General features: G+C 38.0%; 1 protein-coding gene across 1 annotated transcript in view; it reads right to left on the bottom strand.

The window, feature by feature from the left end:
* PELI1 (pellino E3 ubiquitin protein ligase 1) overlaps positions 1-25317 on the bottom strand; it is a 58489-nt gene extending 33172 nt beyond the window's left edge. The window contains exon 1 of the mRNA XM_045884900.3: positions 24971-25317. The gene's annotated coding sequence lies outside the window, so the exon portion shown is untranslated. The remainder of the gene's footprint in view (positions 1-24970) is intronic.
* Between the last annotated feature and the right edge of the window lie 1996 nt (positions 25318-27313).

The raw sequence follows: 27313 nt of genomic DNA, 5'->3' as shown, positions 1-27313 counted from the left end.
ATATTGTTTCAATCTAGCTTTAATTGCAGACATGAGTTTTTTTGGTTTATGTTTTGCTGACATCATACATCACCCTTCAATGAATGCAACTGAGCATGATGTATCCTCTAACACCAATCAATTCATCAATTCTCTGACACCAAGTGGGTGTCCAACAATTCAATTCAGTTGATGCTACCTACCTGGAGTTAACTCAGATCCCACAAGTTAAAGAGCTCAGTCCCAAAAGACCATCCCATTTCTAATGCCAGTTGCAAATCCCAGGCTATCTCTACTTCTGACTAACAGGCTATAAATTGGGGGTTTCCATGCCCCACTCCACATGTTCCATAATTTATTAATATGACTCACACAACTCAGGAATACACTTCACTTACATTTACTGCCTTATTGTAAAAGGAAGTATTAGCTACAAATATTAGCTTACAGTCCTATTGGTTAAATAACTAAAAATAGTTTAAAAACTATTATTTCTAGGTTACCAGATAATGATATCTCTACACAACAAGATTATAAAGAGCCATCCCTCTTCCAATATTCTAGATTGGTATTTTCCATTAAATGATTATTAATGATTTTTTTCTACTAACAACAGCAATTGTAGGCTTCCCTTGCAATTTAATTAACTTAGATGTTTGAGTAGTTTTCAAACTGAGGGCTGTCGTCTCCCTACTTTTTTTTTTTAAGTAGGCTCCACACCCAGTGTGGAGCCCAATGCAAGGCTTTAATTCACGACCCTGAGATTAAGACCTGAGCGGAGATCAAGAGCTGGATACTTAACTACTGAGCCACCGGGGCGCCCCTCTCCTTTTAATTTTGTGCACCTAAAATAACTAATAATGTAATTACTAATCCAACAAATTATCAGTGAGCATTCACAATAATACCAGAAGCTACGGGAGTATTCAAACGAATGCAAAAGGTGTGATTCCCTATACCACCACTTATTTCCTTATTGTTAGCAAAAAGGGTATAAATCAATCAGCCCAACCCAAATCAGTACAGGACAGATACTATATTAAAGCAAAAGACCATAGGTATTGTAAAACCTCAAAGAAAAGTATTACCACTTCAGTGGAAGAGGATCCAGGGAAATCTTCATAGGAGGGGTATTTGAGTTGGGCCTTGTGAGACAGACTAGATTTTGATAAGCAGAGAAATGGCAGTTCAGGTGGAAGAAACACATGCATCAAGACAAAAAAGGCAAGGAGTAAAAACTATAGTGTGTGCTCATAAAGGATAAGTAAGTAGGTTGCCTGAAACAAGGGATTGGTTAGGAGACCAATAAACAGTAAGTCCGCGGAAATCAAGGAGCATGTCTCTGTAAGCTCAGTCACTATCAGCAAGCACTGAATAAATGTCTAATAACTGAATGAGATACAGCTGAAAGGCAAAGAAGTGCCCAATATAGTGGGCCTTAAGGGTCAGGGTAAGGTAAAGAGACTGAACTTTATTCTGGAGTTAATCAAAAGTCTTTAAACAAGGTTTCGGAGAGGGGAAGAAAACAAACGTGTTATCTGCTGGGTAGCAGGTATTAAGAACTTAATACACATTAAACTCAAATTTTACAACTGTCTCATAACAGATGAGGAAAACAGGCTAAATAATTTGCTCAAGGTCATTTTGAAACTAACTGGCAAAAGTTATGATCTGAACTTAAGCCCCTGTCCTTTCCACCATTCTACACAGCAAAGGTCAATCAATCAATCAAACCAGGGCCAGAAGCTGTCTGCCAAAAATGTCTGATAAAAATAATGTATTATGTCAAATTCATATTTTTAGTCTGGATTATCACATTATGGAAAAATAGGTTTTGCCAAACTTAGGTGGAATTTGGGATAGTAGGACCCAAAATAAAGGCTGCAGTAGCACACATAAAACTCACTTTAGGGATTTTTGGGAAGTCATCTCAAAGAAAGAGTTACCTTTCAAAATAGAGTAAACCAATATGAGTGAGAAGTTAATCTGAATATGGAGAGGGAAATATATGCCATATGCATTAAGACAAAATGGAAAGCCCCAAAGGCACAGGCATGTTACTGATTCTCCTCACATGTCTTGTCAATTTTTCACTATTTAGGAAAATCTATATTGATGAATATAGGGGACTGGTGTGGGATCCCTCATCATTTGTGTACTGTTGTGTATTGTGTATTGTTCAACATCTCTCAGAGGGAGGGCTCTTTTCCTAAGGAAGGTTACCAGAGAGGGATGGGTTTATATCTTTATTTTTTCTCATGGTGAATGGATTAAGAACAGGCCAGTAATGTGGCTCTTCAAGTGAGATGAGTTACATAGATGCTTCTGCAATGCAAATATGTAAAAGGAATAAGAAATTGTATATGCAGCTAGAAGATGCTTATGAAACTATCTGAAACCAGCCAGGTCAAAACTGATCAAAAGAAATCTCTGTTCTGTGTTGGACATGGTCTTCATACTTTAAGGTACTGAGAACCAGGACAAATTTGACTAAGTCTGAGTTTACTCACAGGAATGAGAAGCTGGGTGGGGTAGGTTGGAAGAAAACCAAAGAAATCACCAATTATGACTTTTAGTATTATACACCAAAATAAAACACTTATTTTAAAAAAAAATCAGTTGAGTGCAAACAAAAAGTATGATAGCAACTGATTCCCCTTTATAGCCTCACAATAAATTCTTGACCTCATATTTTTTCAACGATGGATAGACTACCAAGACCAGAAAAAACATCCCCATATTAATTTGCAAAAGCCCAGGTTGCTAATAACCCTTTTGCTGATGCTTATTAAACAAAAAAAAAAAACCACAAGGTAGAATGAAAGCATAAAACCCATCAAATTCCATGCCATCAAGAGTTGATTTGAGGGGCACCTGGGCGGCTCAGTTGGCTAAGCCTCTGCCTTTGGCTCAGGCCATGATCCCAGGGTCCTGGGATCCAGCCCTGCATCAGGCTCCCTGTCAGTCGCTTTCTCTATCTGTCTCAAATAAATAAAATCTTAAAAAAAAAAAAAAAAAAAGGAGTTGACTGGAAAACTTTTCAGAGGCATGATTCCATCAATATACACTTACTGGGAAACTATGCTTTAGTAGATTACAACACCATAGCAATGCTTCCTAAACAATGTTAAGTGAGTCGGGTTTTTAACATTGGTGAATATGGCTTGAATTGGTAGTGGGTATCTTCTGGAACTTTGTTGTGCTAAAAATATATTCATTTAGTGCTGTTTTAACTGTTTTTCTCAAACTCTATTTCCAATTGAGTGCTTGACTGAAACAACTGCAACCTTGCTAATCATAATCCTTGTTGTCAAAGGATTACTGTACCTGAAATTGGAACTAACCTGGAAAATCTAGGCTTTTGCCTTAGTTAACATTTGAAAGTCAGAATTTAGCTTCCCTCTAACTACATTTATTAGGACTGACTGCTAGATAGGAGTAGATCCTTTTGGCAGAAAGTTTCTCTACCTTGGTTGATTGACTTTTTTCCATCAGGCATCTCAGATAAAAACAGACTCTTCCCATTCATATAATTTAGAAACTATATTCTGTAGATACCTGAAAAGATGGTATGCTGTTAAATCTAGTTCCCTTTTAAGTAATTTCAGCTCAAGCTAAGATTGAGGAGATGAAAATATCAACCAGTTTTCTTCACACTCAGAACTGAGAACCTATCTGTACCAAAATTGAGATACAAAAGTGGGTGTGTGGGGAGGGGAGAAGTATAGATTTAAAGCCTAGAAAGGTAACATTGTCCTACTGTGGAATTTCTAAAATTGAGGTTAGTTCAATACACATTTACATGGTGCCTACTATGGTTCAGCTACTGTGCAAGGAGTTACAGATACAAAGATTAAATGAGAAATATTCCTCTCCTAAAGGAACTATTAAAATTAGGAAAAACATTTTTTTTGTCACTAGAATTTTTCTGAGATATCCTTTTAAAATCATGTAATAGTCTTATAAGCAAATAAAGTTATACATGATATACTTCTATGCTTTTAAAACTGTAAAAATGGATTCGCAAATGTACTTTTTAAAAGTACTGTAGGGGAGCTAGGGTGGCTCAGTTGGTTCGGCATCCGACTCTTGATTTTGGCTCAGGTCATGATTTCAGGGTTGTGAGATTGAGCCCCGTGTCTGCTCCATACTGAGCATGCAACCTGCTTGGGATTCTTTCTCTCCCTCTGCCCCTCCACCCTCCCTCCCTAGGCTTGTGTGTACTCTCTCTTTCTCTCTCTCACATAAATGAACGAATGGATGGATGAATAAAAGTACTGTATGCATTTTAATTGCCATCAACATTTCTTCTCTTCCTCTAAGGAAAAAAATTTTTTTACAGGACCTCAAAAATTCCCTAAAATTTTACATTTTTAAAGAGTTACAGACTGAGCTAAACTAATGTGACATCTATAATGAATTTTTTAAAAATTCTTAATTTGCTTCTATTGTCATCTTTAATTATCTGTCCTAATAATGATTCCTGCTTTTACTGGAGTTTTATTGTAGAGTATATGACAGTATGTTTAAATGTCTACACACATCTTTAAATTTCATATAGCTTACAATTCTCAGCAAGGCTCTCCTCTATTAATATTTTCACATATTAACATTTGTCAAAAAATTGGGTTTTATGTAAGTTAACAATTATTTTTTAATAGAAATAAAAAGTATTTTAATTAACATATTGTTTTTCTCTTTGAAGGCCCTGACACAGACATAAAATTGCTGATATTTGGATCAATAAGTTTACTGGATTGTCTTTTTCTTAACCTTTGACCATAAAGTGTTTGGTCTATCACTGTGTTTACTGAGCCAAATATCTACAAGGACAAACAGCAATGCTTCCTATTCATTCTAGCTAAATCAATTAGGTTATTCACAAATTTACTGAACACTTGCCAAAAGCCCACCCCCCCCCACCTTTTTTGGTATCAATAAAAAGCATTCTTATAATAAAGGTTTATTTTGTTTTGGAAAAAAGCCAGGGTTCTTAAATTTACTGTGTTACTTTGTAACTCCTGCTTCATTTGCCTTCTACATTGTGTAGGTGGAGGAAAGAAACCAAGACATTCAGAACAAAATGTGAAGTCAAGGGAAATTTTTAGACAGCAATAAATTGTGAAAATGACTTAAAACTTACTGTCAGAACAATCTTTTGTAGAGAAACATAAATGTGGGAACTTTAACATACCCTTGACATTCAATGAAAAAATACTAGGCTCAGAATACCACAGATTCAAATCTTATTTGTTTAAACTAATTTGGGCTCTTTTTTATGTAACTCAAACTGCAATTAAAATAATATTTGAATAGGTTTTGTCTAATTACTCCTCTTAGTACTTCAAAAAAAAGGCTTAACTTCTTAATAACCTATGAAATATATTATTCTCTTCTTTGTGGTTATGAAAATGTTCTTCAGTAAACATTTAGAGTATTTATAAATTTTCCAAGACCACTCATTTAAAGTCACGCTGTATTTTGGAAAGTCCACTTTAAATGATCTTACATTTGTAAAACACATTAATACATATATAAAAACCAAGCAAATTAATATGTTGTTGATTCTAGAAGATGTACAGAGTACAGACTACAATTGCTAATACTGCTGATCCATATATAATCACAGGAATTTCTTTAATGACTAATGTTAGAACATTAATCTAGAGCCTTCTAAGGCAATGTATGTACTATTTTTTATTCAAATCACTGATTACCTCTTGAGAAACAATGTAATTTTTGTTAGAAATGATTTTCAACATTTATACTACAAAGAGTTATTGTGGTGGCTGAAATAGAAAGCTTCTCATATGATGTGTCCCAATAAGCTCTATTACTTTTGGTTTTTAAGTTTTAAACCATGTGTCTTTAGGATCTACCACAATTCAAATTCTTCCAACTTTTCTCCAGATTTAAAAATGATATATCACATATTTTTGGCAAAAAAGTGAAACTGAATATAATAAATGCTCAGTAAGTAATAGTTGTTTTAATGTTATCACTATTTACCTGTAATGTTTCAAGACCCATATGATATGCGTTTTCCAATGAGGAAGTCTTTCCTTATCTCCTAAACACTTATCCTTATATCCAGCTTTGCATTACAGTAGGTATGGATCTTGTACCATCTCCTATTAAAGCTGAAAACATCTATAAAGCTGAAAAAATTGTTTTCTCATTTCGCAGAACTTAATAAAAGAAAAGAAAATGTTAAATATATGTTTAAGTTAGATTTCATGAAGTCTTCATTTTATTTATTTTTTAAGATTTTATTTATTTGAGAGAGAGTGCACGAGCAGGGGGGAGGGGAGAAGCAGGCTCCCAGCTGAGCAGGGAGCCCCATGTGGGGCTCCATCCCAGGACCCTGGGATCATGACCCAAGCCAAAGGCAGACAGACGCTTAACCAACTGAGCCACCCAGGCACCCCTAAAGTCTTCATTTTAATTTGGTGAGTAAAGCATAAGTATTTCTATGGTGTCAAGAAATTCTGGGGCATCTGGGTGGCTCAGGTAGTTGAGCTTCCAACTCTTGACTTCGTCTCAGGTCATGATCTCAGGGTCCTGGGATCAGTCCCTGAGGCAGGCTCTGTGCTCAGTGTGGAGTCCGCTTGGGATTCTCTCTGCCCCTCCCCTTGCTCTCTCTCTCTCTAAAATAAACAAAATCTTAAAAAAAAAAAAAAGAAATCTAAAAGAAAAAAACCTAAAGTTTCCTAAATACTATAGGATGGTAAAACCTTAATGGGATATTTGTACCCATTCACATATATATGAATGTAATGTAAAAAATGGAAGAAGTGGGACACCTGGGTGGCTTAGTCGGTTAAGCGTCTGCCTTCAGCTCAGGTCATGATCCCAAGGTCCTGGGATGAGTCCCACATCAGGCTCCCTGCTCAGAGGGGAGCCTGCTTCTCCCTCTGACTGCTGGTCCCCCTGCTTGTGCGTTCTCTCTCTCTCTGACAAAATAAATAAATAAAAGCTTAAAAAAAAAAAAAAGAAATGAAAGGAGCTATCCAAAGATTATATTAGAGACTGAAATGTAAATATAACTTTCCACTTCATTTCACAATTTTGATGTTAAAAAGAATAAAAGTACAATAGGTACTTATTTGCCTTTTCAGTAATAACTGAATTTCCATTTTCAGACTAAAATCAGTTACAGTAATGAATACATAAAGCCTTTTTAGTGTCCCTCATCACCCCTTACTGCTCCTCCTCTCCCCAAGGCCCTGAGTGTCTAGCAGAGAACCTTAGATTTCATGGTTCTTTATGAACTTCTTGGTCTAAAAGCCCAGTCTGCTTAAGGCATTAAAGAAGTATTAACCTAGAAAAACATGTGAATCCATAAAGACACTGTTGTATATCATAAGAACTAGTTATCAGCAAATGTGATTACTATAGCTAATAGGAAAATTAATAGTATGGAATTTATTAAAGTAGCACCAAATTTTTAAATTTTGATATTCTCAAAGCTCTTCAAAGTTGAAAAGTCCTAAAACAGTAATTTGAAGGGAAGTCATACAAATTCCAAATTAGCACTGAATACTAAATGAAAAAAACAAAACAAAACAAAACAATCAAGCTGGTCTTCTTTAGTTGAGACCTAACTCTTAAAATGGAAAAGATACAAGAGTTAAGGACATCTATTTTCTGTTGCCCAGCACACATTCACCCTTACTGTAATATAATGGTATCCTCATTTCCTTTTTGGAAATTACAGTTTATGTGTATCTGGTGGAGTAGACTATGCCCTCAAACTCGATGGCTGGGCATATGGCTCACTCCTAGACAATCCAAACTTCACATTCCTGTGGCCACAGAGGGGGCCAGTCTGAGCCAATAAGGTGCAGTGAGACTTTTGCTAGGGCTTCTAGGAAAAAGATGGTCACTCTTTCCAGATACAGATGACCCTGCAGGTATTTAGGGGCTGAAGGGATTAAAGTTATCTTCTACTCAGATCAGGCTGGAGAATAAAGCCAACAGGGAGGAAGTAGTGCCAGGAAAAGCACAGAAATTGAGTCTTAACATTATTAAAGCCTTGGGTGGAGCCAGTCCTGAAGCCACACCTATCCGGGTCCAGTTTACACAAACCAATAAAACTTTTCCCCTCTTAAGCCAGTTTGAGTGGAGTTTTCTATCATAATAGAGTTTGTTTCCCCAACAGTAAATACGCTAGGCCACAGAATTCAGTTCCAAAAACATGGTAAAACAGACTCTTCTTCATAAATGATTCTTGTTTTTCATAGTCCACTCTCCTTCTCAAGATACCCTCCTGGCTAAGTTTAAAGGCTATAGAAGACTTTTATCTTCTGCCTTTATATTGTCTTAAAACAAAGGAATTTCTTTTTTTGCCACAAAAAAATAAGAATAAAAAACCAACAATGGAAAAAAGAAATAATAAGCAACTGGGAAGTGGGGGAGTAAATCATCTATAGAAACTGTAACCAGATGTACTTTTTTTACTAAAGGCCTAAATGAGAGGGACTAAAACTTACACAATTAAGCAGAATTCAACTACATACAAAATCTAATACAAAGACCTCAAAATATTGAAATCAAAGCTCCTATTCCAAAAGCAGCTGAAAAAATTAATAGGAAAACTTCTCCTTGGGAAATTGAAATGTCTATGACTTTTAAAAATAGGCAAATAACTACATGATTTCAAAAGAGGTAATAGTTAATTATAACCATAAAAATTACTGATTTTAAGCATACTATGTGAATATGACATGCTATTGACTTCCAAGTCATTCTGAAAATATTTAGCAAAAGAAGATTTAAAAGAATAAGTAATTCACAACAACTAAAGACACTTTAGAGTGATATATAAAATTAGTACTCCCACTTTCTAGGGATTTTGGTGACTTGACTGCTAACAAGAAAAAGAGAAAAACAATGCATGTGGAATAAAATGGAATTAAGATGTATATCCTTGCGTTTCTCGTAACATATTCAAGTGAGCTTTTAACTGCATATTTTAGATCTTTTACATTTTAAACACCAGGTATGAGAGTACTAGAGTGAATTATAATACTCCTATGATCACAATGAGATCATTAATACAGAGTCTTGTGTGCAAGAGGATGAGATACATTATTATTAGTTGAGATGAAATAAAATAGAGTGGTTAAGGGAGTTCTGGAGTCAGACTGTCTATGTTGACTCTGGCACTGTCATTTAAAAGCTGTAAGTCTTGGACCAACCCTACTGAGGCTCAATCTCCTCAAGTCTAAGATAGTAAGTAATGATATTAACATGTATGCAGTGCTTATCCTAATAGGTGCCAGGTATTTTTGAAAGAGCTTTACATATTAGTTCTTTAACTCCTAATTATGTTCTTGGGAGATAAATAATATCTTCTCTGTTTTATCCATGAGGAAACTGAGGTCCAGATCAGTAAATTACCAGAGGTCATAAAGCTAACCTGAGAAGTCTTGGTTAAGAGTCAGTACTTATAAACACTACAATCCACCTTTCAACAATATAATATTACCCACCTCAAAGGGTTGTTTTGAGAATTAGACCCAAGTGTTTAGCACATAGTAGTACTTCAATAAAGATTTATTGTTATGGTTCTTTTGATAGCCAATTTCTATTTACTTGGATATTTATACTGTCAAATAATTATTTTAGTATAGAAACTATTTTTTGCTAAAGAGAATTTGGTGGGGAGAAAGACAACCCTGGAAATTAATTTTTATGAAGGGTAATAAATCATTCTTCAACAACTTTTATAGCCAGGAGGCTCCCATAAGTTTGACTTTGAGCATGGGAATCTGAGGTGCCTTTGAGACATCCATGGAGCATTAGAAGCAATTATATATACAGGTCTGGAGCTTGGGCTGGAAATATAAGCCTGGAAATCTTCAACATACAAATGAAATTACCTAGGGAATGAGTACAGAGTATGAGAAAAAAGCCTAAGATTAAGTTCAAAAATTTAGGAATCTGAAAGAACAGGAGCAACTCCTAAAAGAGATTTTAAAAAGCAACAGCATCAAAGTGCTGGTCTATGGTGTATGGCATCCTGGCAGTGAAGAAGAATGCTTCAAAAAGTAGGAAGTAGTCAGCAATGTCAAATGTTGCTGAGAGGTCAAGTAAGATGAATAAATGAAAAAAGTATCATTGAATTTAACAATATGGAGATAGTAAGTGATCTCCATAGCCATTTCAAAGGAATAATGGGATTTCATTTTATTTTAAACACACTTATGTACCTTTTTATCAAGAACAGCAAGCAAACATTTGAGATATGTTGATAATTATATTGGGTCTGCCTTCTTCCCACCTCCAGCCCCCATAATGCCCATCCAAGGAAGGCTATATTGGTGAGATATTCTGCAATGACACTATAGTCTACTGCAATTTTCCTGATTGCACATTAGCACAGTATTGGGATAAATAAGGAAAACCAAGACTCAGTTCTTGTCCTTAAGAAATGTATGTAAAACAATTTAATGTCAATGTAATATGGTAAAAGCAGTATCTGGGCCCCACGGAAGCAAAGAATACTCATCCCAGTTCAGGGGGTAGGGTCAGACTGCTTTGTATAAGATACATATCCACTCATTCATTTTGAGCAGCTCCTATGCACTAGATCCCAGGAACACAAAAACAATAAGCTTAGATCTCTGGATCCACATAGCTCATGGTTTAGTGAAATGTGTCCAGATGTGTCAAAAGAGAAATTCTAATACAATGTGATCAGTGCTATAACAGAGGTATTTTTTTTTAAAGATTTTATTTATTCATTTGAGACACAGAGAGAGAGAGAGAGAGAGAAAGCATGAGCAGGGAGAGAGGCAGAGGGAGAGGGAGAAGCAGGTTCCTCGCTGAGCCAGGAGCCCAATGTGGGGCTCGATCCCAGGACCCTGGGATCATGACCTGAGCCAAAGGCAGACGCTTAACCATCTGAGCCACCCAGGAGCCCCTATAACAGAGGTATTAACCAAATGTTAACCAAATGACAATAAAAAGTAAAAAAGCCCGAGACCCTAACCTAAACATGGAGAAGTTGGAGAAAATTCTATAGAAGAATAAAATTCAAGATGGGCTTTGAAGGATAAAAAGGCCTCAGCCAGAGATGTTTATTCTATGCAATAACATATGCAAAGGTTCAAAACTGTTTTGAGAACAATGAAAATTTCATTATGACTTATGCACAGTAATGAAGGGAAGTGAGAGATAAGCTAGAGGTAGATGACAGTCAACAATTTAAGGACTTTATAAGCCAAGACAGAATTTGGAGATTTTTTTATTTTTAAGATTTATTTATTTATTTGAGAGAGAGGGAGTGCATGCACACACATACACAAACTGGGGGCGGAGGGAGGGGCCAGGCTGAGGGAGAAGGGGAGAGAGAGTCTTAGGCAGACTCCACCCCAGCACAGAGCTTGATCTCACCACCCTGAGATCATGACCTGAGCCGAAACCAAGAGTCAAATGCTTAACTGCAGAACGAGAATGGACTGACATAACTATATTTATTTTTTTCAGACTCTCAAACCTGACAAACTAGAGTCATGATCCTACCCCCTGCTCAAACCTATCCTATCCCTAATCTATTTCAGTAAATGGCACCACTATTAATCTAGTAATTGCTCACACTGGAAATCTGGAAGTCCTTAATAACTTCTTCTCCCTCATTTTCTGTATTCTGTCTACCACCATGTCCTACCATTTCACTTTTAAAACATACTCAGCATCTTTGCTCATGCTGTACCCTCAGCCTGGAGCAATATTCCCTGCTCTTTGCCTAGCTGGCTCCTCATTCTTGAGATAGCAGCTTAAATGTTAATTCCTTAGAAAGTGTTCTCTGACCATCCAATATACAGTATAACACAGGTCCCCTCCTATTATTCTCTCTCAGCACCCTGTTCTGTATTTACTTGTATATTTACTTGTTTTTAATATCTACCACCCTTCCTAGTCTGTGATTTTCATTAGGAACTGTCTCATTCTGTTCTCTCACCATATACTCAATGCCTGCACAGTGCCTTCTACATAGTAAGCCTTTAAGAAATACTGGTTGTAAGAAAAAAAAAATTTTTTTAGGAAAATAACTTTGAAAGCACTATGGAGGATGTATGAGGAGAAGGAGGATGTGAAAAACATGAGGAGACTAGAACCAACAAGATCAGATAAAAAGAGCCCAGGTGAAAGGATAAAGAGCCCAGGCAAAGGGGAATGTGGAAATGAGGATAGAGAAAAGCAGTACTTGAGAAACCAAGGCAGAACTGACAAATTCCTGGCTTGGGCATGTATAGAGTGAAACCTTAACTTCCATCAGGATTGAAGGAGGCAGAACAGATACTGAAAGAAGAATGAAGAGATCTTCTTGACAATGGTAAGTTTGAAGAATCTGGATTAGTAGGTCTGTCGGGCAGCTGAAAATTTAAATGTGGCACACAGGAGAGAGGTCCTGGGTTGGAGAACAGATCTTTTCCTCTCTTCTTCCACCTCTACAAATCAAGATGCCAGGAGGAATAAAAACAGCTTCCAATTTTTGATCACCTACATTATGCTTGACATTGTGCTGAGGGCTTTATATATTATTTCTATTCCTTTCAACAACCCTATTAAGAAGGTATTCAAAGCTTTGAGAGGTTAAGTAAACTAAGTCAACTGCCCAAGGCAGCAGAGCTGTTAATCAGTGGCAGAATTTAAATCCAGTTTTCTAGGGGTGCCTGGGTGGCTCAGTCGTTAAGTGTCTGCCTTCGGCTCAGGTCATGATCCCAGGGTCATGGGATCGAGCCCGGAGTTGGGCTCCCTGCTCAGCGAGGAGCCTGCTTCTCCCTCTCCCACTCCCCCTGCTTGTGTTCCCTCTCTTGCTGTCTCTCTCTCTGTCAAATAAATAAATAAATAAATAAAATCTTTTAAAAAAATAAATCCAGTTTTCTTTATAGCAAAGCCTCTTTTTGTACACCATCTTACTTCTAACTTGAATGACCCTATGAAGTTGGTTCTGGGAAGGGAAAAACAGCAAAACTAAAGGAGCTATCAGACTGAGAAAATAGGGAATGAACCTAGAGAAATGAGGCTTCAAAAACAAGTTTAATAAAATTTCATGTGAAGGAGTCGGAGAAAAAGAAGTAGAGTTAAGATTTAAAGACCCAGCCAGAAGAACATCAAACCATCATAATAGTTTTATAAAATATGTTCCATGGTATACAGCAGCAACACATTTGGGAGCTAGTTAAAAATGTAGAATCTCAAGGCTCATCCAGACTTATGGAACCACAAAATGCATCTTAATATGACCCCCAGATAATTTGCATAATACATTAATGTCTGAGAAGCAATGGTCTGATACCATTACATAGATGAAGACACTAACCAGGTTAAAAAATAAGTTTGCAGAGCTAGAAGTCAGGCCTTTTGCCTCTCAGGCTAGTATTCATTCTGCTTCCCTATGTGCCCTTCAAACAGACACATCACTTTGAACTTCACTAACCTGAAGTTTTGCCATTGAAACATTTAGGAGTTGAAATGAGTTTAAAACAAGTCATCACTAACCACTGTGAATGTTTCCACTTCATTTGTAATTTTAAGTGTTCCCATGAATTTTCTCCACTATTTTTGTTTTTTTTAAGATTTATTTATTTATTTTAGAGGAAGGGGGAGGGAGAGGGAGCGAGAGCAGTGGGAGGGGCAAAGGGAAAGAAGGGAAAGAAGCAGACTGCTGACTGCCAAGCTGACTTGGGGCTAGATCTCAGGACCCTGAGATCATGACCTGAGCCGAAACCAAGAGTCAGATACTTAACCAACTGAGCCACCCAGGTGCCCCCTTCAATATATGTTTTTAACATCACAATATATCTTAGCCCAATATTGGCTGTTCTAACAGAATACCACAGAATGGATGGCTTATAAACAAGAGATTTATTCCTCACAGTACCGGAGACTGGGAAATCCAAGATCAAAACTAGCAGATTAGGTGTCTGGGGAGGGCCCGCTTCCTGGTTCATAGATGGTCACTTTTTACAATGTGTCCTCACATTGACAGAAGGAGTGAGGGATATCCGAGTTCTTTTATAAGATCACTAATCTTATTCTTGAAGGCTGCGCCCTCATGACCTAATCCTGTCCCAAAGTCCTACCTCCAAATACCATCATATTAGGGATTAGGTTTCAACATGTGAATTTTGGGGAGATACAAACATTGAGTCTACAGTATTACATGAAACACAAACATGCTATCTCTGACTACAAAGAATTCTTAATTCACAAAGTTTCAACTCTGATCATTCAATGTGAAAAAACAGTAAAGACTAAGAAAAAGACTTTCTATTGGCAAGTCATTTAAAATCATGGAATCACGGAGTTAGAAGAGACCTTATAACGTTGAGGTGACAGATTTCATCTAGAATGCCAACTATCTAGTTGCTGACAGTGTAGTACCAAAAAGGGAGTATGAGATGATTTGGGGTCAGCTATTAGGTATATCTGCCAGGGGTTGGTTCCAAAGAGGGCTACCATAGAGTTGCTAACCTTGTAAAGATAAGGAAACTAAGGCCTAGAGAGGTTAAATGAAATATATGAGTCACACACCAAATAAATGGACCAGAACTCTAGGTCTCTTGACTCCTGATATACTGGTTTATATCCAGAATCCTCTTGCTTTTCCTCTCTGATACATTTATTCAATAAAAAATAGAAAATCCTTTTCATGTAATAGCAAAAATCAAGCCAATTAAAATTTAACTGAGAATAAACAAGTCCTCATAATTTATAAGTCCTATAACAAAGACTTACATTTTAAGTACATTCAAAGATTTAAATGAAGCCCACAACCTCTAGGTTGTATCACTGTGATCAGTGAATGATCTCTGACTCAGATTGTTTTCTGATAATTTTACTTCATGGTGAGTTTTTCCATGTGACAATTCTTTATAGAGTTTAGCCAGGATGACTCAGGGCACCTAGATGCTATGAAGAAGCTTTCAATTTAAGAAGTAGGAGGAGAACAAGGGGGCATATTGAATCATTAACAACCTACTCAGTTCTGAAATGTAGCAAATCCTTTTTGGAAGCCATTTTACAGACAGCTTCAGAAGGCAGGTTCTGGCTAAAGCCTTTAAAGACTGGTCTTATTTAAGAGCTGAACTATATACAAATAAACTGGTATACCATCTCTAAAAGAGACACAACCAACAAGTTTTAACAAAATGTGACTTTCTTTTTGTTAACTATCAGTGATGAATTTTAAAAAAAAGGTCTGGTGTCACTGAAGTTACAGACATGATCTAGGTTGAACAGTTTAAGGGCCTAAATGAAAATTCATTGCTCCTTTGGTGAACCAATAGGACTTAGTTCAGAGGCTGAATCATCCCACTTGAAATGAAAATTATAGTAAAGCAGTAAATAAATTTAAAAAGCTTTCAGATACATGAAGTTTGTCTATATGACTGTGGTTTCTACTTAGAAGCAACCACTACTTTATAAAACAAACGCACATTTAACGCATTTTCTCATGAAAGATAAACTTAACTAGTTTTGGAATTTGGATGTTTTGGTCCTTTGTTAAATTTAAAGAATAGTAGTGAGAAACAATTCAAGAAAAATCTATTATGTTATCTGTAGCCTAAATTAAAGAAAATCAGCTTTTAGTGCTTCCAGTACATGCAGTTCATTAAATCTGGCATAGACCCAGAGGAACATGAAGTACTGTGGATATTATCTGCCAAGAACCAGGAATGCAACACTAAGGTTTTGAGGAACCAACAAAGCACCTCCAATTGTTTTAACGTATTGTTAAAAAATAAAATTAAACTTTATGATGCCTTCTAAGGATTAAACCAACTGATATGTTGAACACTACAACAAGCATCTAAGTGGCAAAAAATCAGGGCCAATCACCTTATAATTTATTCCATGAAAGGATGGAGAAGTTATAAACTTCTTTACCATATTACTGATCTTTCTATCCTTTCCTCTTAACTGTCAAAAAGCACCTTATCAGAAATCCAGACACAGTTTTTTCCAAGGCCATTTATTACTACAGTAATGATGAAGTCCCTGAATGATGTTTTTGGAAAAGACAACATACACCAAGAGCTGAAAATGGCCTTTGAAATTCTGCTAGGCTGTTAATTCTACCAAATTTTGCTAGTTTAGGTATAGTTCTGGATGGATGCAGAACTCATGAGGCTTTCAATTTAATGAGTTTACTACTACTCCCTACATTATTCAGTTCAAAAAGTACTATATCCTCTGGGTCACCCAGTTATCTCTTAGTGCCTAGCTGATGGGATATACTATCTCTCCACTAGAACACACACCAAAAAAGGGGGGCAAGAAAAGATAAAAAGAAGCTAAGTAGGTAAGACACAAATAGGACAAGTGTTATATTTGTCATCTACCTGTGACTTCTTTAAGACCCTTCATTCATTCCAAGACCACTTTGTAAGTAAAAAAATGGCAGACACGTAGACAACATGGTGGAAGAGCAATGGGTACTAAAGCAAGCAAAGGAAGATAAACAGAGCCAGTGAAAAAGTGAGGAAGAGATGAAAGTAAGAGAGAGATGAAGTGAGAGCTGCAGAGATGTGGAATACTAATATCTTGCAAATCACAAGTTGAAAAGAACATCCTGGAACCTGATGCTGCAAAAATCTACAGAGTTTAAGTAATAGAGTGAATTTTCTTTTTTTGAAAAAGGTTTATTTATTTGAGAGAGAGAGAGAGTGCAAGTGGACATGCACTAGAGAGCAGGTGGATAGGGACAGAGGGAGGGAGGGAGGAAGGGAGGGAGAGACAGGAAGAGGGAGAGAGAGAGAGAGAAGCAGACTCCCCACTGAGCACAGAGCTTGACTCAACTCATGACCTGAGAAAAAATCAAGAGTGGGATGCTTAACCAACTGAGCCACTCAGGTGCCCCAACAGAGTGAATTTTCAAATAATTCTTCATTACTGTTAATTATCATCACCATCATTATTAACATTATTATCAATTCATTATTGTTATTGCTTCCCAAAATAAGTACAGGCTTTATCATGATCACAAAGTTTAAGCCAACATGAAATTTAAGATGTCCCTTTTGCAAAGCAACTTTTTTTTCTTGAAATGGAAGCTGTATTATTATTACTATTCTCTACTTAATTTATAAATTTGAGTCTTAGAGCTCATTAAGTCATGGACACTTAACTAGATCCAAGTTACAAGAATTATCTATGGACATGTTTACTATTTTGTGACAGCCAATTTTTTTCTTTCCTTCCTTCTCTTCCCCTCCCCCTCTTTCTCTTCCTCCTCCACCATAAGTTATTTATTTATTCCACAAAAAGGGAAATGAAAAAGAGATTCATAATCCTACTACCAAATCAAAAGATTGAAAGCAATTTCTAAAATGAGCCACACATCACAATGGTCCCATCATAGAATTTCAAAGTCCTTCATGAAAAACTATTATTCTTTTTATTGTATTTTACAGATGAATCAAAGATAGCCTGTAAAGACCTTCAGAATTAATGGAAAGCCTAAGAATTAAACATGGGCTCTCTGTTCCATGCCAGTAGGCTAGTGTTTAAAATACGTTAAATAATCCCGCCTAGCATCTAAATCTTGATAGTATATACAGTATATGAAGAAAGGTTCTATCTATCTACATATACACGTATGCTATATACACACTAAAAGGACCAAAAACCCTGATTGAATTAAAGAAATTAAAGATTTTTCTGAAAAATGTTTAAAATAGGGAACTTTGTTAAAGTATTCCTTATACTGTTACATACTTATATTCTTAGTCACTTTATGCAACTCATTTTGTTATTATTATTTTTTTAATTTTATTTTTTTAAAGTAATCTCTATACCCATCATGGGGCTCAAACTCACAACCCTGAGATCAAGAGTGCATGCTCTACTGATTGAGCCAGCCAGGTGCCCCTGCAATTTATTATATAATAAAAGTTCACAAATTCTACTTAATCCCATTAAATCCTACATATTATTGATTAAAAATACAAAAGAAAACATTGTGCCCCCTATTATGCATAATTAACTAGAAAAAATGGTTTTTTAAATTCAATGTTATCAACAAAGTAAAAATCATTGAAATAAGTTTAGTTTCTCAGGTTGGAAAACTTATCCCTACAAAAAATGAAATTCATTCGTCATTTTAAATCTTTTAGTGTACAATCATTCAAAACTAGTAATCTCCGCATGTATATTGTCCTATGAATAGATGATTTTAAAAATCCGTATTTATGGAGGGTTTTTTTGAGGGGGCCTTTCAAACATTTGGAGGATAAGATCAATTTTTCTATAATAATAAAAGATTTAAACACAGTTCTTTATTATGGCAAATCATCATGTTCCGGAAGCAACTACTAATCTGAGAACTGAGGCATGAATATAAATCTTAAGAGCCAGATTAGTCTCTTAACACTAAACGTGTGCTAGTCTTTTAATTCCCCAAGTATATGCCATAGCAACAAGAAAGTTATACAACTGGGCGCCTGGGTGGCTCAGTTGGTTAAGCAACTGCCTTTGGCTCAGGTCATGATCCTGGAGTCCCAGGATCGAGTCCCGCATCGGGCTCCCTGCTCGGCGAGGAGCCTGCTTCTCCCTCTGACCCTGCCCCCTCTCATGTACTCTCTCTCATTCTCGCTCTCTCAAATGAATAAATAAATCTTTAGGAAAAAAAAAAAGTTATACAACTTCATTACATTATAAATGCCATCTCTTCAGTCTTGAATACCTAACATGGAAACTTACCTGCAATGATTGTTTTGAGTACTTAATTATTAAGAAGTGTACACAGTCTTGTGTGTATATGTGTATGTGTTTTAATGCATCAGACAAAACTTAAATATTTCAGTGAGTATAATAGTCTCTTCCATATTAGTCACTCTCAGAGGTTAGATCCTTATTCTAAATGATGCTACAATTGTCCACAACATTATTAAAACTCCTTTTCAGTCTATGGGTAGATTTCATTTTTAGAAATAGTAATTGCCTTCTCAGAGTGGATGTGAATTTTAGAAACAGCCTGAAGTTATTTCCTATTTTCTTTCTGTCCAAAATCCTTTGAGTCATATCTGATAAATGAAATGAGGTATCATGTGGCTAATACCCCCTTTTTCCTTAAAAACAAGGAACAAATATAAAGTACTGAGCTATTTTCATGTGTGGCTCCTAAACTGGCTTAGAAGGCAATTACCAAAAAAAGGTAGTTCCAAAAATATTTTGAGTAATGCTAATATTCTTGAAATAAGTGTATAGCTTTCAGGGTGACTAAAGTAGACTTATTTTAGTTAAGTGTATAAAATAAATGTTCTTACTTCAAAGCAAGGATGGATAACCAACCAGGCCCTGGCACCTCCCTTTACCTTTCTTACCCAATCACCTGCTACTTTCTCACTCTAACCCAGTCACACTGGTCTTCTTGTAGTTTCTTGCATTCTAGACAAGATTTCTCTACCTCAGGGCCATCATACTTGCTGTTCTCTTTGCCTGTGTCCTGCCCAAGGGTTATCTGCAAGGTTTACTCCCTCACCTCCTTCGGGTCTTTACTCAAATTTCTATCACCTTCTCAATGAGGTCTGTTCTGCAACTTCCTCCTATCACATCCCACCTGTCCCTTTTCCCCCTTCTCTGCTTTATTTTCTCCTGTGTGTGTATAAAACTGTTCATTACAGAAATTTTCAAACATACACAAAAGTAGAGAGAATATGAAAAATCTCAGGTATCCATCATCTACCTTCAACAACTTTCTTTTTAAAGATTTTATTCATTTATTTGACAGAGAGACACAGCGAGACAGGGAACACAAGCAGGGGGAGTGGGAGAGGGAGAAGCAGGTTCCCCACGGAGCAGGGAGCCCAATGTGGGGCTCGATCCCAGGACCCTGGGATCATGACCCAAGCCGAAGGCAGATGCTTAACGAATGAGCCACCCAGGCGCCCCGACCTTCAACAACTTTCAATATATGGACAATCTTGGTTCATCTATGCTCCTCTCCCCTCCAAATTATTTTAAAGCAATAATCCAGATATGATATTTTAATTCATAAATACATTAAATCTCTAAAAGGACTCTTGTTTAAATCCCGTAATACATTATCACACCTACAAAAACTAACCATTCCTTTTAATCAAATATCTAATCTCTAAATTTCCCCAATTTTTCATAAACATCTTTTTACAGTTAGTTTGCTCAAAGCAGGATCAAAGGTCCATACACTGCATTTGGTGGATATGCCTCTGAAGTCTCTTTTAATCTTAGAGCTTCCTCTCCCTTTCTTATTTCTTGTTATTTACTTCTTGAAGAAATGAGATCATTTGGGCACCTGGGTGGCTCAGCCGGTTAAGCATCTGCCTCCGGCTCAGGTCATGATCCCGGGGTCCTGGGATGGAGCCCTGCATCAGGGCTTCCTGCTCAGCAGGGAGTCTGCTTCTCCTTCTCCCTCCACCCCCGCCCTTCATGGTCTCTCGCTCACTCTCTCAAATAAATAAATAAAATCTTTAAAAAAAAAAAAGAAATGAGATCATTTATCCTTAAAACATGAAATATTTTACTTATTTATTTTATTGCCTATGTCTTGGTTTAGAATGTAAACACCATAAGGCAGAGGTTTTACTTTTAGTCTGTGTGAGTGGTATCAGCATCTAGACCAGTGCCTGACACATAAAAGACATCCAATAAATACTGAATGAATGAATATTTGGCGTTCATGTCAAAAGTCCAATGCCCACCCAATAGCAGAAATTGCTAATCACAGCACTCCCAGTTTTCTAAATATAGTGCAGGGAGCCACCACCAAGAAACTGGTTTGGTACCTAAGGTGAAATTTATATGCTATCTCTGCTTTACCTCCCCCGTTTCAAAGTAAGTGTACTTCTATCTCCAAAACAAATTCAACGCACCCTGTACAACGAAATTTAGCTGAAATTTAACATAATTAATAACTGTATTTCTTGTCAAGTATGTGTAAATATTTCTTAGCTTATTTTAGACAACTTAGGGGAGAAAGCAAATTGAAGCCAAAAAATGATAGGAAAAGAAACTGCAGAAGATGGTGGGAAACTAGGGGTATTATGTATTTTTCGAATTAGCAACATCCCAAGGGTCCATTATAAAAGAAAAATCAGTAATAAATTCTTTGAAAAGGAAGTAAATTACAAGTGTATTGAATTTAGATTTCTTTTTTTTTTTTTTAACCCCATGAATGGTCAAGATTAATGGGAATGACAAATGTCCGGATTTTCCCATTTATAGGCAACAGCAACACATTCTATTTTTCTGAAAATGGTATTTTGAGGTTTATGTAAGTCTTACAGGAGTAATATAAGGAGTATTATATAGAATTCTAGTTCTTTGAAACAGAGTTTACTGCAGCAAAGAAAAAAATCTAAAACATCGTCTACACATTCTGAAAAAATAATCACATTTTCTTAGACTCATTTACAATTCATTTCTCTTAAATTACCTGACGAAGCTCTTTTCCTCTAAGTTTATTTCTGAAGGAAGCTATGCTAATTGAAAGGCTCCAATCACATATTCATATGTTTCGATTACTTATTTCTATTTAAAAAGGATAAAAAAATCACAAATTCCCTGATATTCCCTCAAACAATCATTGCTGCTTCTTTATTACCTGCAAATTAATTCAGCAACAACAACAGAAATTATGTAGGACCTACTAAGTGTAATATGTTAGGCAATTATTTTCAACCTTTGAAAGGAAAATTAAAAGTGGTCTTTCAAGATAATGTAAGAAAAAGCTAGTGGCATAACTTGGAATTATATCTAGTGGTTTCAGTGACCAATATTTCTTGTTTTTAGATTCCCACACATTAGTGTGGCCTTCTCTGGCAGAGGTCAAACTTAAAGAAAAACAATAATGGCCCACCCTCCCCCTTACCACATGTGTAAAAACAATCTCCAACAACCCAAATCCCTTGAAAGAATGATTTCTGTTTACTTTTCCTGTGTAATATATTTAGAGGGAATCTGGAAAAGATGGCTAGAAATCTATAAACAGAAAGTGCTAAGTGGAATTCACTGTTTATAGATTTCAGCTAGAATTTTGTCCCTTATATAATGTTGCCAGGAATCTTTTATATTATACTCCTTAAAAACATCTTCATCAGGTTTCCTTCTTTCTGTTGTTTTTCTTCTTTCCACGGGCTCTTAAATTTGTTTCATTCTTTTTAATTAAATGACATAAATGTAACTTTTGGAATAACATGATTTTTCCAAAGAAACTCCTGGAACTATCTTAGTACCATCATATACCTGTCATTTTGAAATTTTAATATATTATATACTGTACAGTTAAAATATATGTAATAAAATAATCCATATAAATCTTTCTGATTTAATAAATACTAGGGTAGGTCTATACTGATGTGCAATGGTAAAATGTATGTGTGTGAGAATGTTAGAAAGATAGTTTTCAACTCTAAGTCTGGGCTTAAAATCTTCATCAGCCCCAGAAGTTTCTGTCTGCAAACAGTTGTTCACAAAGCAGGATTACTATAGTATAGTCCTTATCATCTGACCCACTGGACAACACCATAAGGCATATTTTGAATCAAAGGATTCTGAATAATATGTGACATTATGACAACCTGAAAAGATGCTGAAACAAAGTCAAATAGCAACCTACGGAGGCTTCCCCTTGAAACTTGCCTGATTAGCATTCAGCGGTACCATACTCCATTCCCTGACCTGTGCTTTTCAGTCATTTCTTTAAGGGTTCCCAAAGATACCAGGACACTGCAGGGCAAGCCTTTGCCAGTCAACACTAACTTCCGCCTTTGGACTCCAGTGATTGAGCAAAGATGTTGTGTCAGTAGCTTCCTTAAAGTACAAATGCCTCTGGCAAATCTGGTTTGTAAAAGCTACAGAAAAAGTTCAACATAACCAACTAACTGCAAGGTCACTGAAATGACAATTTTAAGGAGAGCACAGCTTCTCCCCCTTCACCCCAAATCTGTCACTAAGACACAATGTCTAGCTTTTTTTTTAAGTCAATAAATACTACCATTATTGCATTATAGCACCTCTAACACATTAATGAAAACCTAGGTGACAGTATTCTCTTTAAAAGGTGTAAATTTATTAGATGGGGCATTAAAACCACTTCACTACATGCAACTTTCCATACACTTAACTGTTCTATTTCCAATTGTTTGTTTTAAACTCAAGACCTCTTTAAACAGGAAGGGGACAGGTTAGAGGATTGGAGAGAAATATGAAAATAGCAAATGTCTCACTTTCCTTTTCTGACAGAACGACCAGAATCTAAAATCTGGGGGCAACTATATTACACAAAGTTAAATTCAAGAGTAATTAGGATAAGTGAAAGTACTCACTGTTACTATAGTTCTGATCATCATTCACCTCAGGAAATAACTACTAGAAATGATGCTTGATTTAAATTTTTGGTACCCTCCAGTTTGGTTCAACTACCAAAATAAATAAGCTTGTCCTCAGAGTTAAGCATTTTCCTCCAGAAAAGGTTGTTGGTGTGAATAAAAAACAAAAGGAATTCATATGATGTATTTGTACAATGAGGACAATGTTTTGAGAGATGTAAATCTGATCACTCTGAGAAAACATTTCCTGTTTTAAAGGAAACATCATAAACTGAAACAGAAGAAATGAAGAGACTGAACCTTCTCCACAATTGAAAAATTTAAATTCACACTATAGTGCAAAACAAACAAAAACAAAAACAAAAAACCCAGCATCTTACATCCCTCTTCTACTATAATACATATTCAATGTAGAAAAAGACAAAGCCAGTTCTGAAACAAAAGATCAGCTGCTACAAAAACAAAATAACATTTTGCAGAAGAGGAAAAGTACACAGCCTTTGAACCAAAACAAACAGATGACCTTTTCAAACTTAAAGCTTCAATCCATGGCACAATCAGCACCTTATGGATAAAATGCTCCCTCAATTATCTGTTAACATACTGTTTGATGACTACACGATGGGAAGGTTGTTGATGCTGTTAAAACCAAGACACATTTCCTTCTGTGTAGTGATTAATATCTGTCAAATCTACATTAAAAAAAAAAAAATCTCTGCCCTCCCGCTCCCCATCTTGCCTCATAAGAGACCCGAGTGTACAAAATTAAAAGTAGATGGTGAGGTGAGTTTATGATTTACAGCATTTCCCACACTCGAAGCATTTTTCAAGAGTCCTTGAGGTTTTAAGATTCAAATACTATGCAAGAAGAATTATTGTTTGAACTACCTAACAATTACCCAGACTTCTTTTAGACTTCAGTTAACCTGTAACTAAAATGAGCATCTTTAACTTTTCCACGGGTTATTGGAGAACGAGTTCTTACTCATAAATGCTTTCAGGTCCTCAGACACTAGGCGCGGCGGAAGATCAAGAGTATCCATCAATTAGAGAGCTCTTCCGGACCTCAGTTTACCCACTTAGGAAAACGGGCGTATTAACTTGTTTCGTAGGGACCCCAGAGGTGTAATTAATTAGTGTTTTTAAACGCTCTGAGATCCAGAGATGAAAGGAAATGCGCGAGACACGCAGAGAACATGACAATAATCACAACAATAAAAAGAAATGACTAACTTGGAAGTCTGCGTTATATAAGGAAGGAGAAATAAGTTAGCAGATTCGCACAAACAAAAGAAAAGCCCACCGCCCCCTTTGTTTCTCTTTCATTTCTCTCTTCCTCCCCGCCCCCGCGGAGCTCCCCTCCCGCAGCATGCGGCCCGGCGCGGGGCGCGGGGCGCGGAGTTGGCCGCCGCGCGCCGGACTCCCGGGCGGAGGGGGAGGGAGCGTCGGGCCGGCTCCTGACAAAGGCTCTTCCTCCTGCGAGAGCGCGGGATGTCGGCGCCGCAAACTCCGCTCCCGGCCGCCTCTAGAGCGGGGGCGCGCAGGCGGGCAGGGAGAGCCGGCCGGTCGCCCCGGGCAGCCGCCGAGGAAGTTGCGCGCCCGCCTTGCCCGCACCCCTCGCCAGCCCCGTCACCATCCCTCCCGCGACGCGCCGCGGCCACACTCACCGGACAATTGCTGGTGGCCGCAATCCCAGCACGGCCCCGAGATCCGGAGCGAGGGGGTGAAGTGTGCGTACGCGAGGAGCGCGAGCAGAGAGCCCAGCGTTCTGTCGCCGCCTTCCTCGCTAGCCGGCCAAGCCCCGCGAGGGAAGTTGGCCTCGGAGCCGAATGCTGAGGAGCCGCGGACGGAGGGAAAGACGCGGGGCCCGCTTTGTGGTGCGCTCCCGGAGGGCTCGAGGCAAATCCGAACGCGCGGCGCGGCGGGTGCTGCTGGTGGAGGCGGCGGCCGCGGCGGCGCCCCCCGACGGTCCCTCAGCCTCACACCGCCTCTGGGTCACTGACACACACTCGGAGGGAGGGGAGGGGACTAGGAGGAGGGCGGGGCAGGAGGGAGGGGACCGGGCAGGGCCACAGCGGGAGGCGGTGACGCGACGCCGAGTGGTCTCTTGGGAGTTGTAGTTTTCCGACCGAAGAAAAAAGGGAAACCTCGTTGAAGATGCTGCCCGGCTCTCTCTGCACTGCGCATGCTCGGGGAGGGAGCGCGCGGGAGCGCGCGCGCGACAGAGAGAGAGAGAGAGAGAGAGAGGAGAGAGGAGAGAGAGAGAGAGAGGGTCGGCCCCTACTGTTACTATGGTCACCGACACACCGAGGAAGAGAACGTGTTCTTTGCTGCTGCGGGCTGAACAAGGCCCTTCTTGTCTTAGGTGCTGTTAGGGATCCCGCCCTCAGCTAGTCCTTCCTACTTCGCTCCACCCCCAGCTCCTAGCCTCACCACTCACATGTGCCCGGTGAAATCTGACTTCCTGCCGATATTTCGGTCTTCCCTGCTGCTTCATTTTCTTTCAAAATTCTGAATCAGAAATACCCATTTCGGGGCGCCTGGGTGGCTCAGTTGGTTAAGCGACTGCCTTCGGCTCAGGTCATGATCCTGGAGTCCCGGGATCGAGTCCCACATCGGGCTCCCTGCTCGGCAGGGAGCCTGCTTCTGCCTCTGACCCTCCCCCCTCTCATGTGCTCTCTCTCATTCTCTCTCTCTCAAATAAATAAATAAATCTTAAAAAAAAAAAAAAAAAGAAATACCCATTTCCTTCCCTTCCCTCAAACGAATCCTCTCTGCTTTAAATTCAAGGTTTTTTTGTTTTGCTTTGTTTTTTTACTTAAGACTTGTAGAAATGTAGTTCCTTCCAGTAACTTAACAATTAAGTGATAAAACTATTAGGAACACTGTTGGAATCCCATAGTTAATTTTTTCACTTAGTCACATCAAACTTTAAGACCAACAAAGGTAAAAGTTCAGGATTAGGATTGGTATTTTTTACTTGCCCGGTGTAAAATAATCCAGATTTGTTTATTTTAGGGTCTACGATTTTTAAAGAAATATACATAAATTCAAACGATACGTGGGAGGTTGAAAATTGTTTACTGTACTTACATTGGTAAACTTTCATTTGGCAATAACAGAAGTCTGAACCAAGGTCTGAATATGCTGTTGGGCTGGTCAGCTAAGTCTACACCCATATCGGGCACCCAGGTGTGAACTGATGTTGGAGGAGGGTGGTGAAAGGCAGGATACAGTTACTGGATCTCTAAAGGACTAAAGGCAACCTGTCCCAAGCTCTTTTGTTTTCCTTCTCTGCCTAGCTAGAAACCCATACCCTGGGAGAAAAAGATTAATGTTTATAAATCAGAAACATATGTGACGGAAGAAAAATTGGAGGTTTTCAAATAGAATCTCAAGATCAGAAATCCTTATGTTTGTACAGCAAATAATTACTCATTCAAAAAAACATTTATTGAGTATACTATGTCCCAGGCACTTTATTAGTTCTCAGAAGTAGAGATACAAGAATGTAAAAGAGGGGCGCCTGGGTGGCTCAGTTGGTTAAGCGCCTGCCTTCGGCTCAGGTCATGATCCTGGAGTCCCGGGATCGAGTCCCGCATCGGGCTCCCTGCTCGGCAGGGAGTCTGCTTCTCCCTCTGACCTTCCTCCCTCTCATGCTCTCTGTCTCTCATTCTGTCTCAAATAAATAAATAAAATCTTAAAAAAAAAAAATGTAAAAGAAACATTCCTTGTTTTCAAAGTGCTTGCTATGCACAGAGGAGACAGGTAAATAAAGGGACTCAGTGTGATAAATACTGTAACAGGAAAGCACACCAGGTGCTTTGGTACATAGCTGCCCCAGACTCAAGCAAGGTCAGGAGATGCTTCCAAGAACATATGAGCTTGAAGATGACTACACATCAGCATGTTTGTGCACTTTGGTGGAGGAGGGGGAAGAGAGAAGTGGGTGGAAGCATTGCAGGTGGAGGTGGACGGCAGCAGGAGCAAAGTGCTAGAGGCAGGAGACT

Source organism: Mirounga angustirostris, unplaced genomic scaffold (assembly GCF_029215605.1).
Source record: "Mirounga angustirostris isolate CCGP_5_RB_7025 unplaced genomic scaffold, mMirAng1.0.hap1 SCAF_10, whole genome shotgun sequence".
Classification (NCBI taxonomy): Eukaryota; Metazoa; Chordata; class Mammalia; order Carnivora; family Phocidae; genus Mirounga; species Mirounga angustirostris.
Note: the sequence above shows the minus strand (reverse complement) of the source record. Positions and strands in the feature narration are given on the sequence as shown.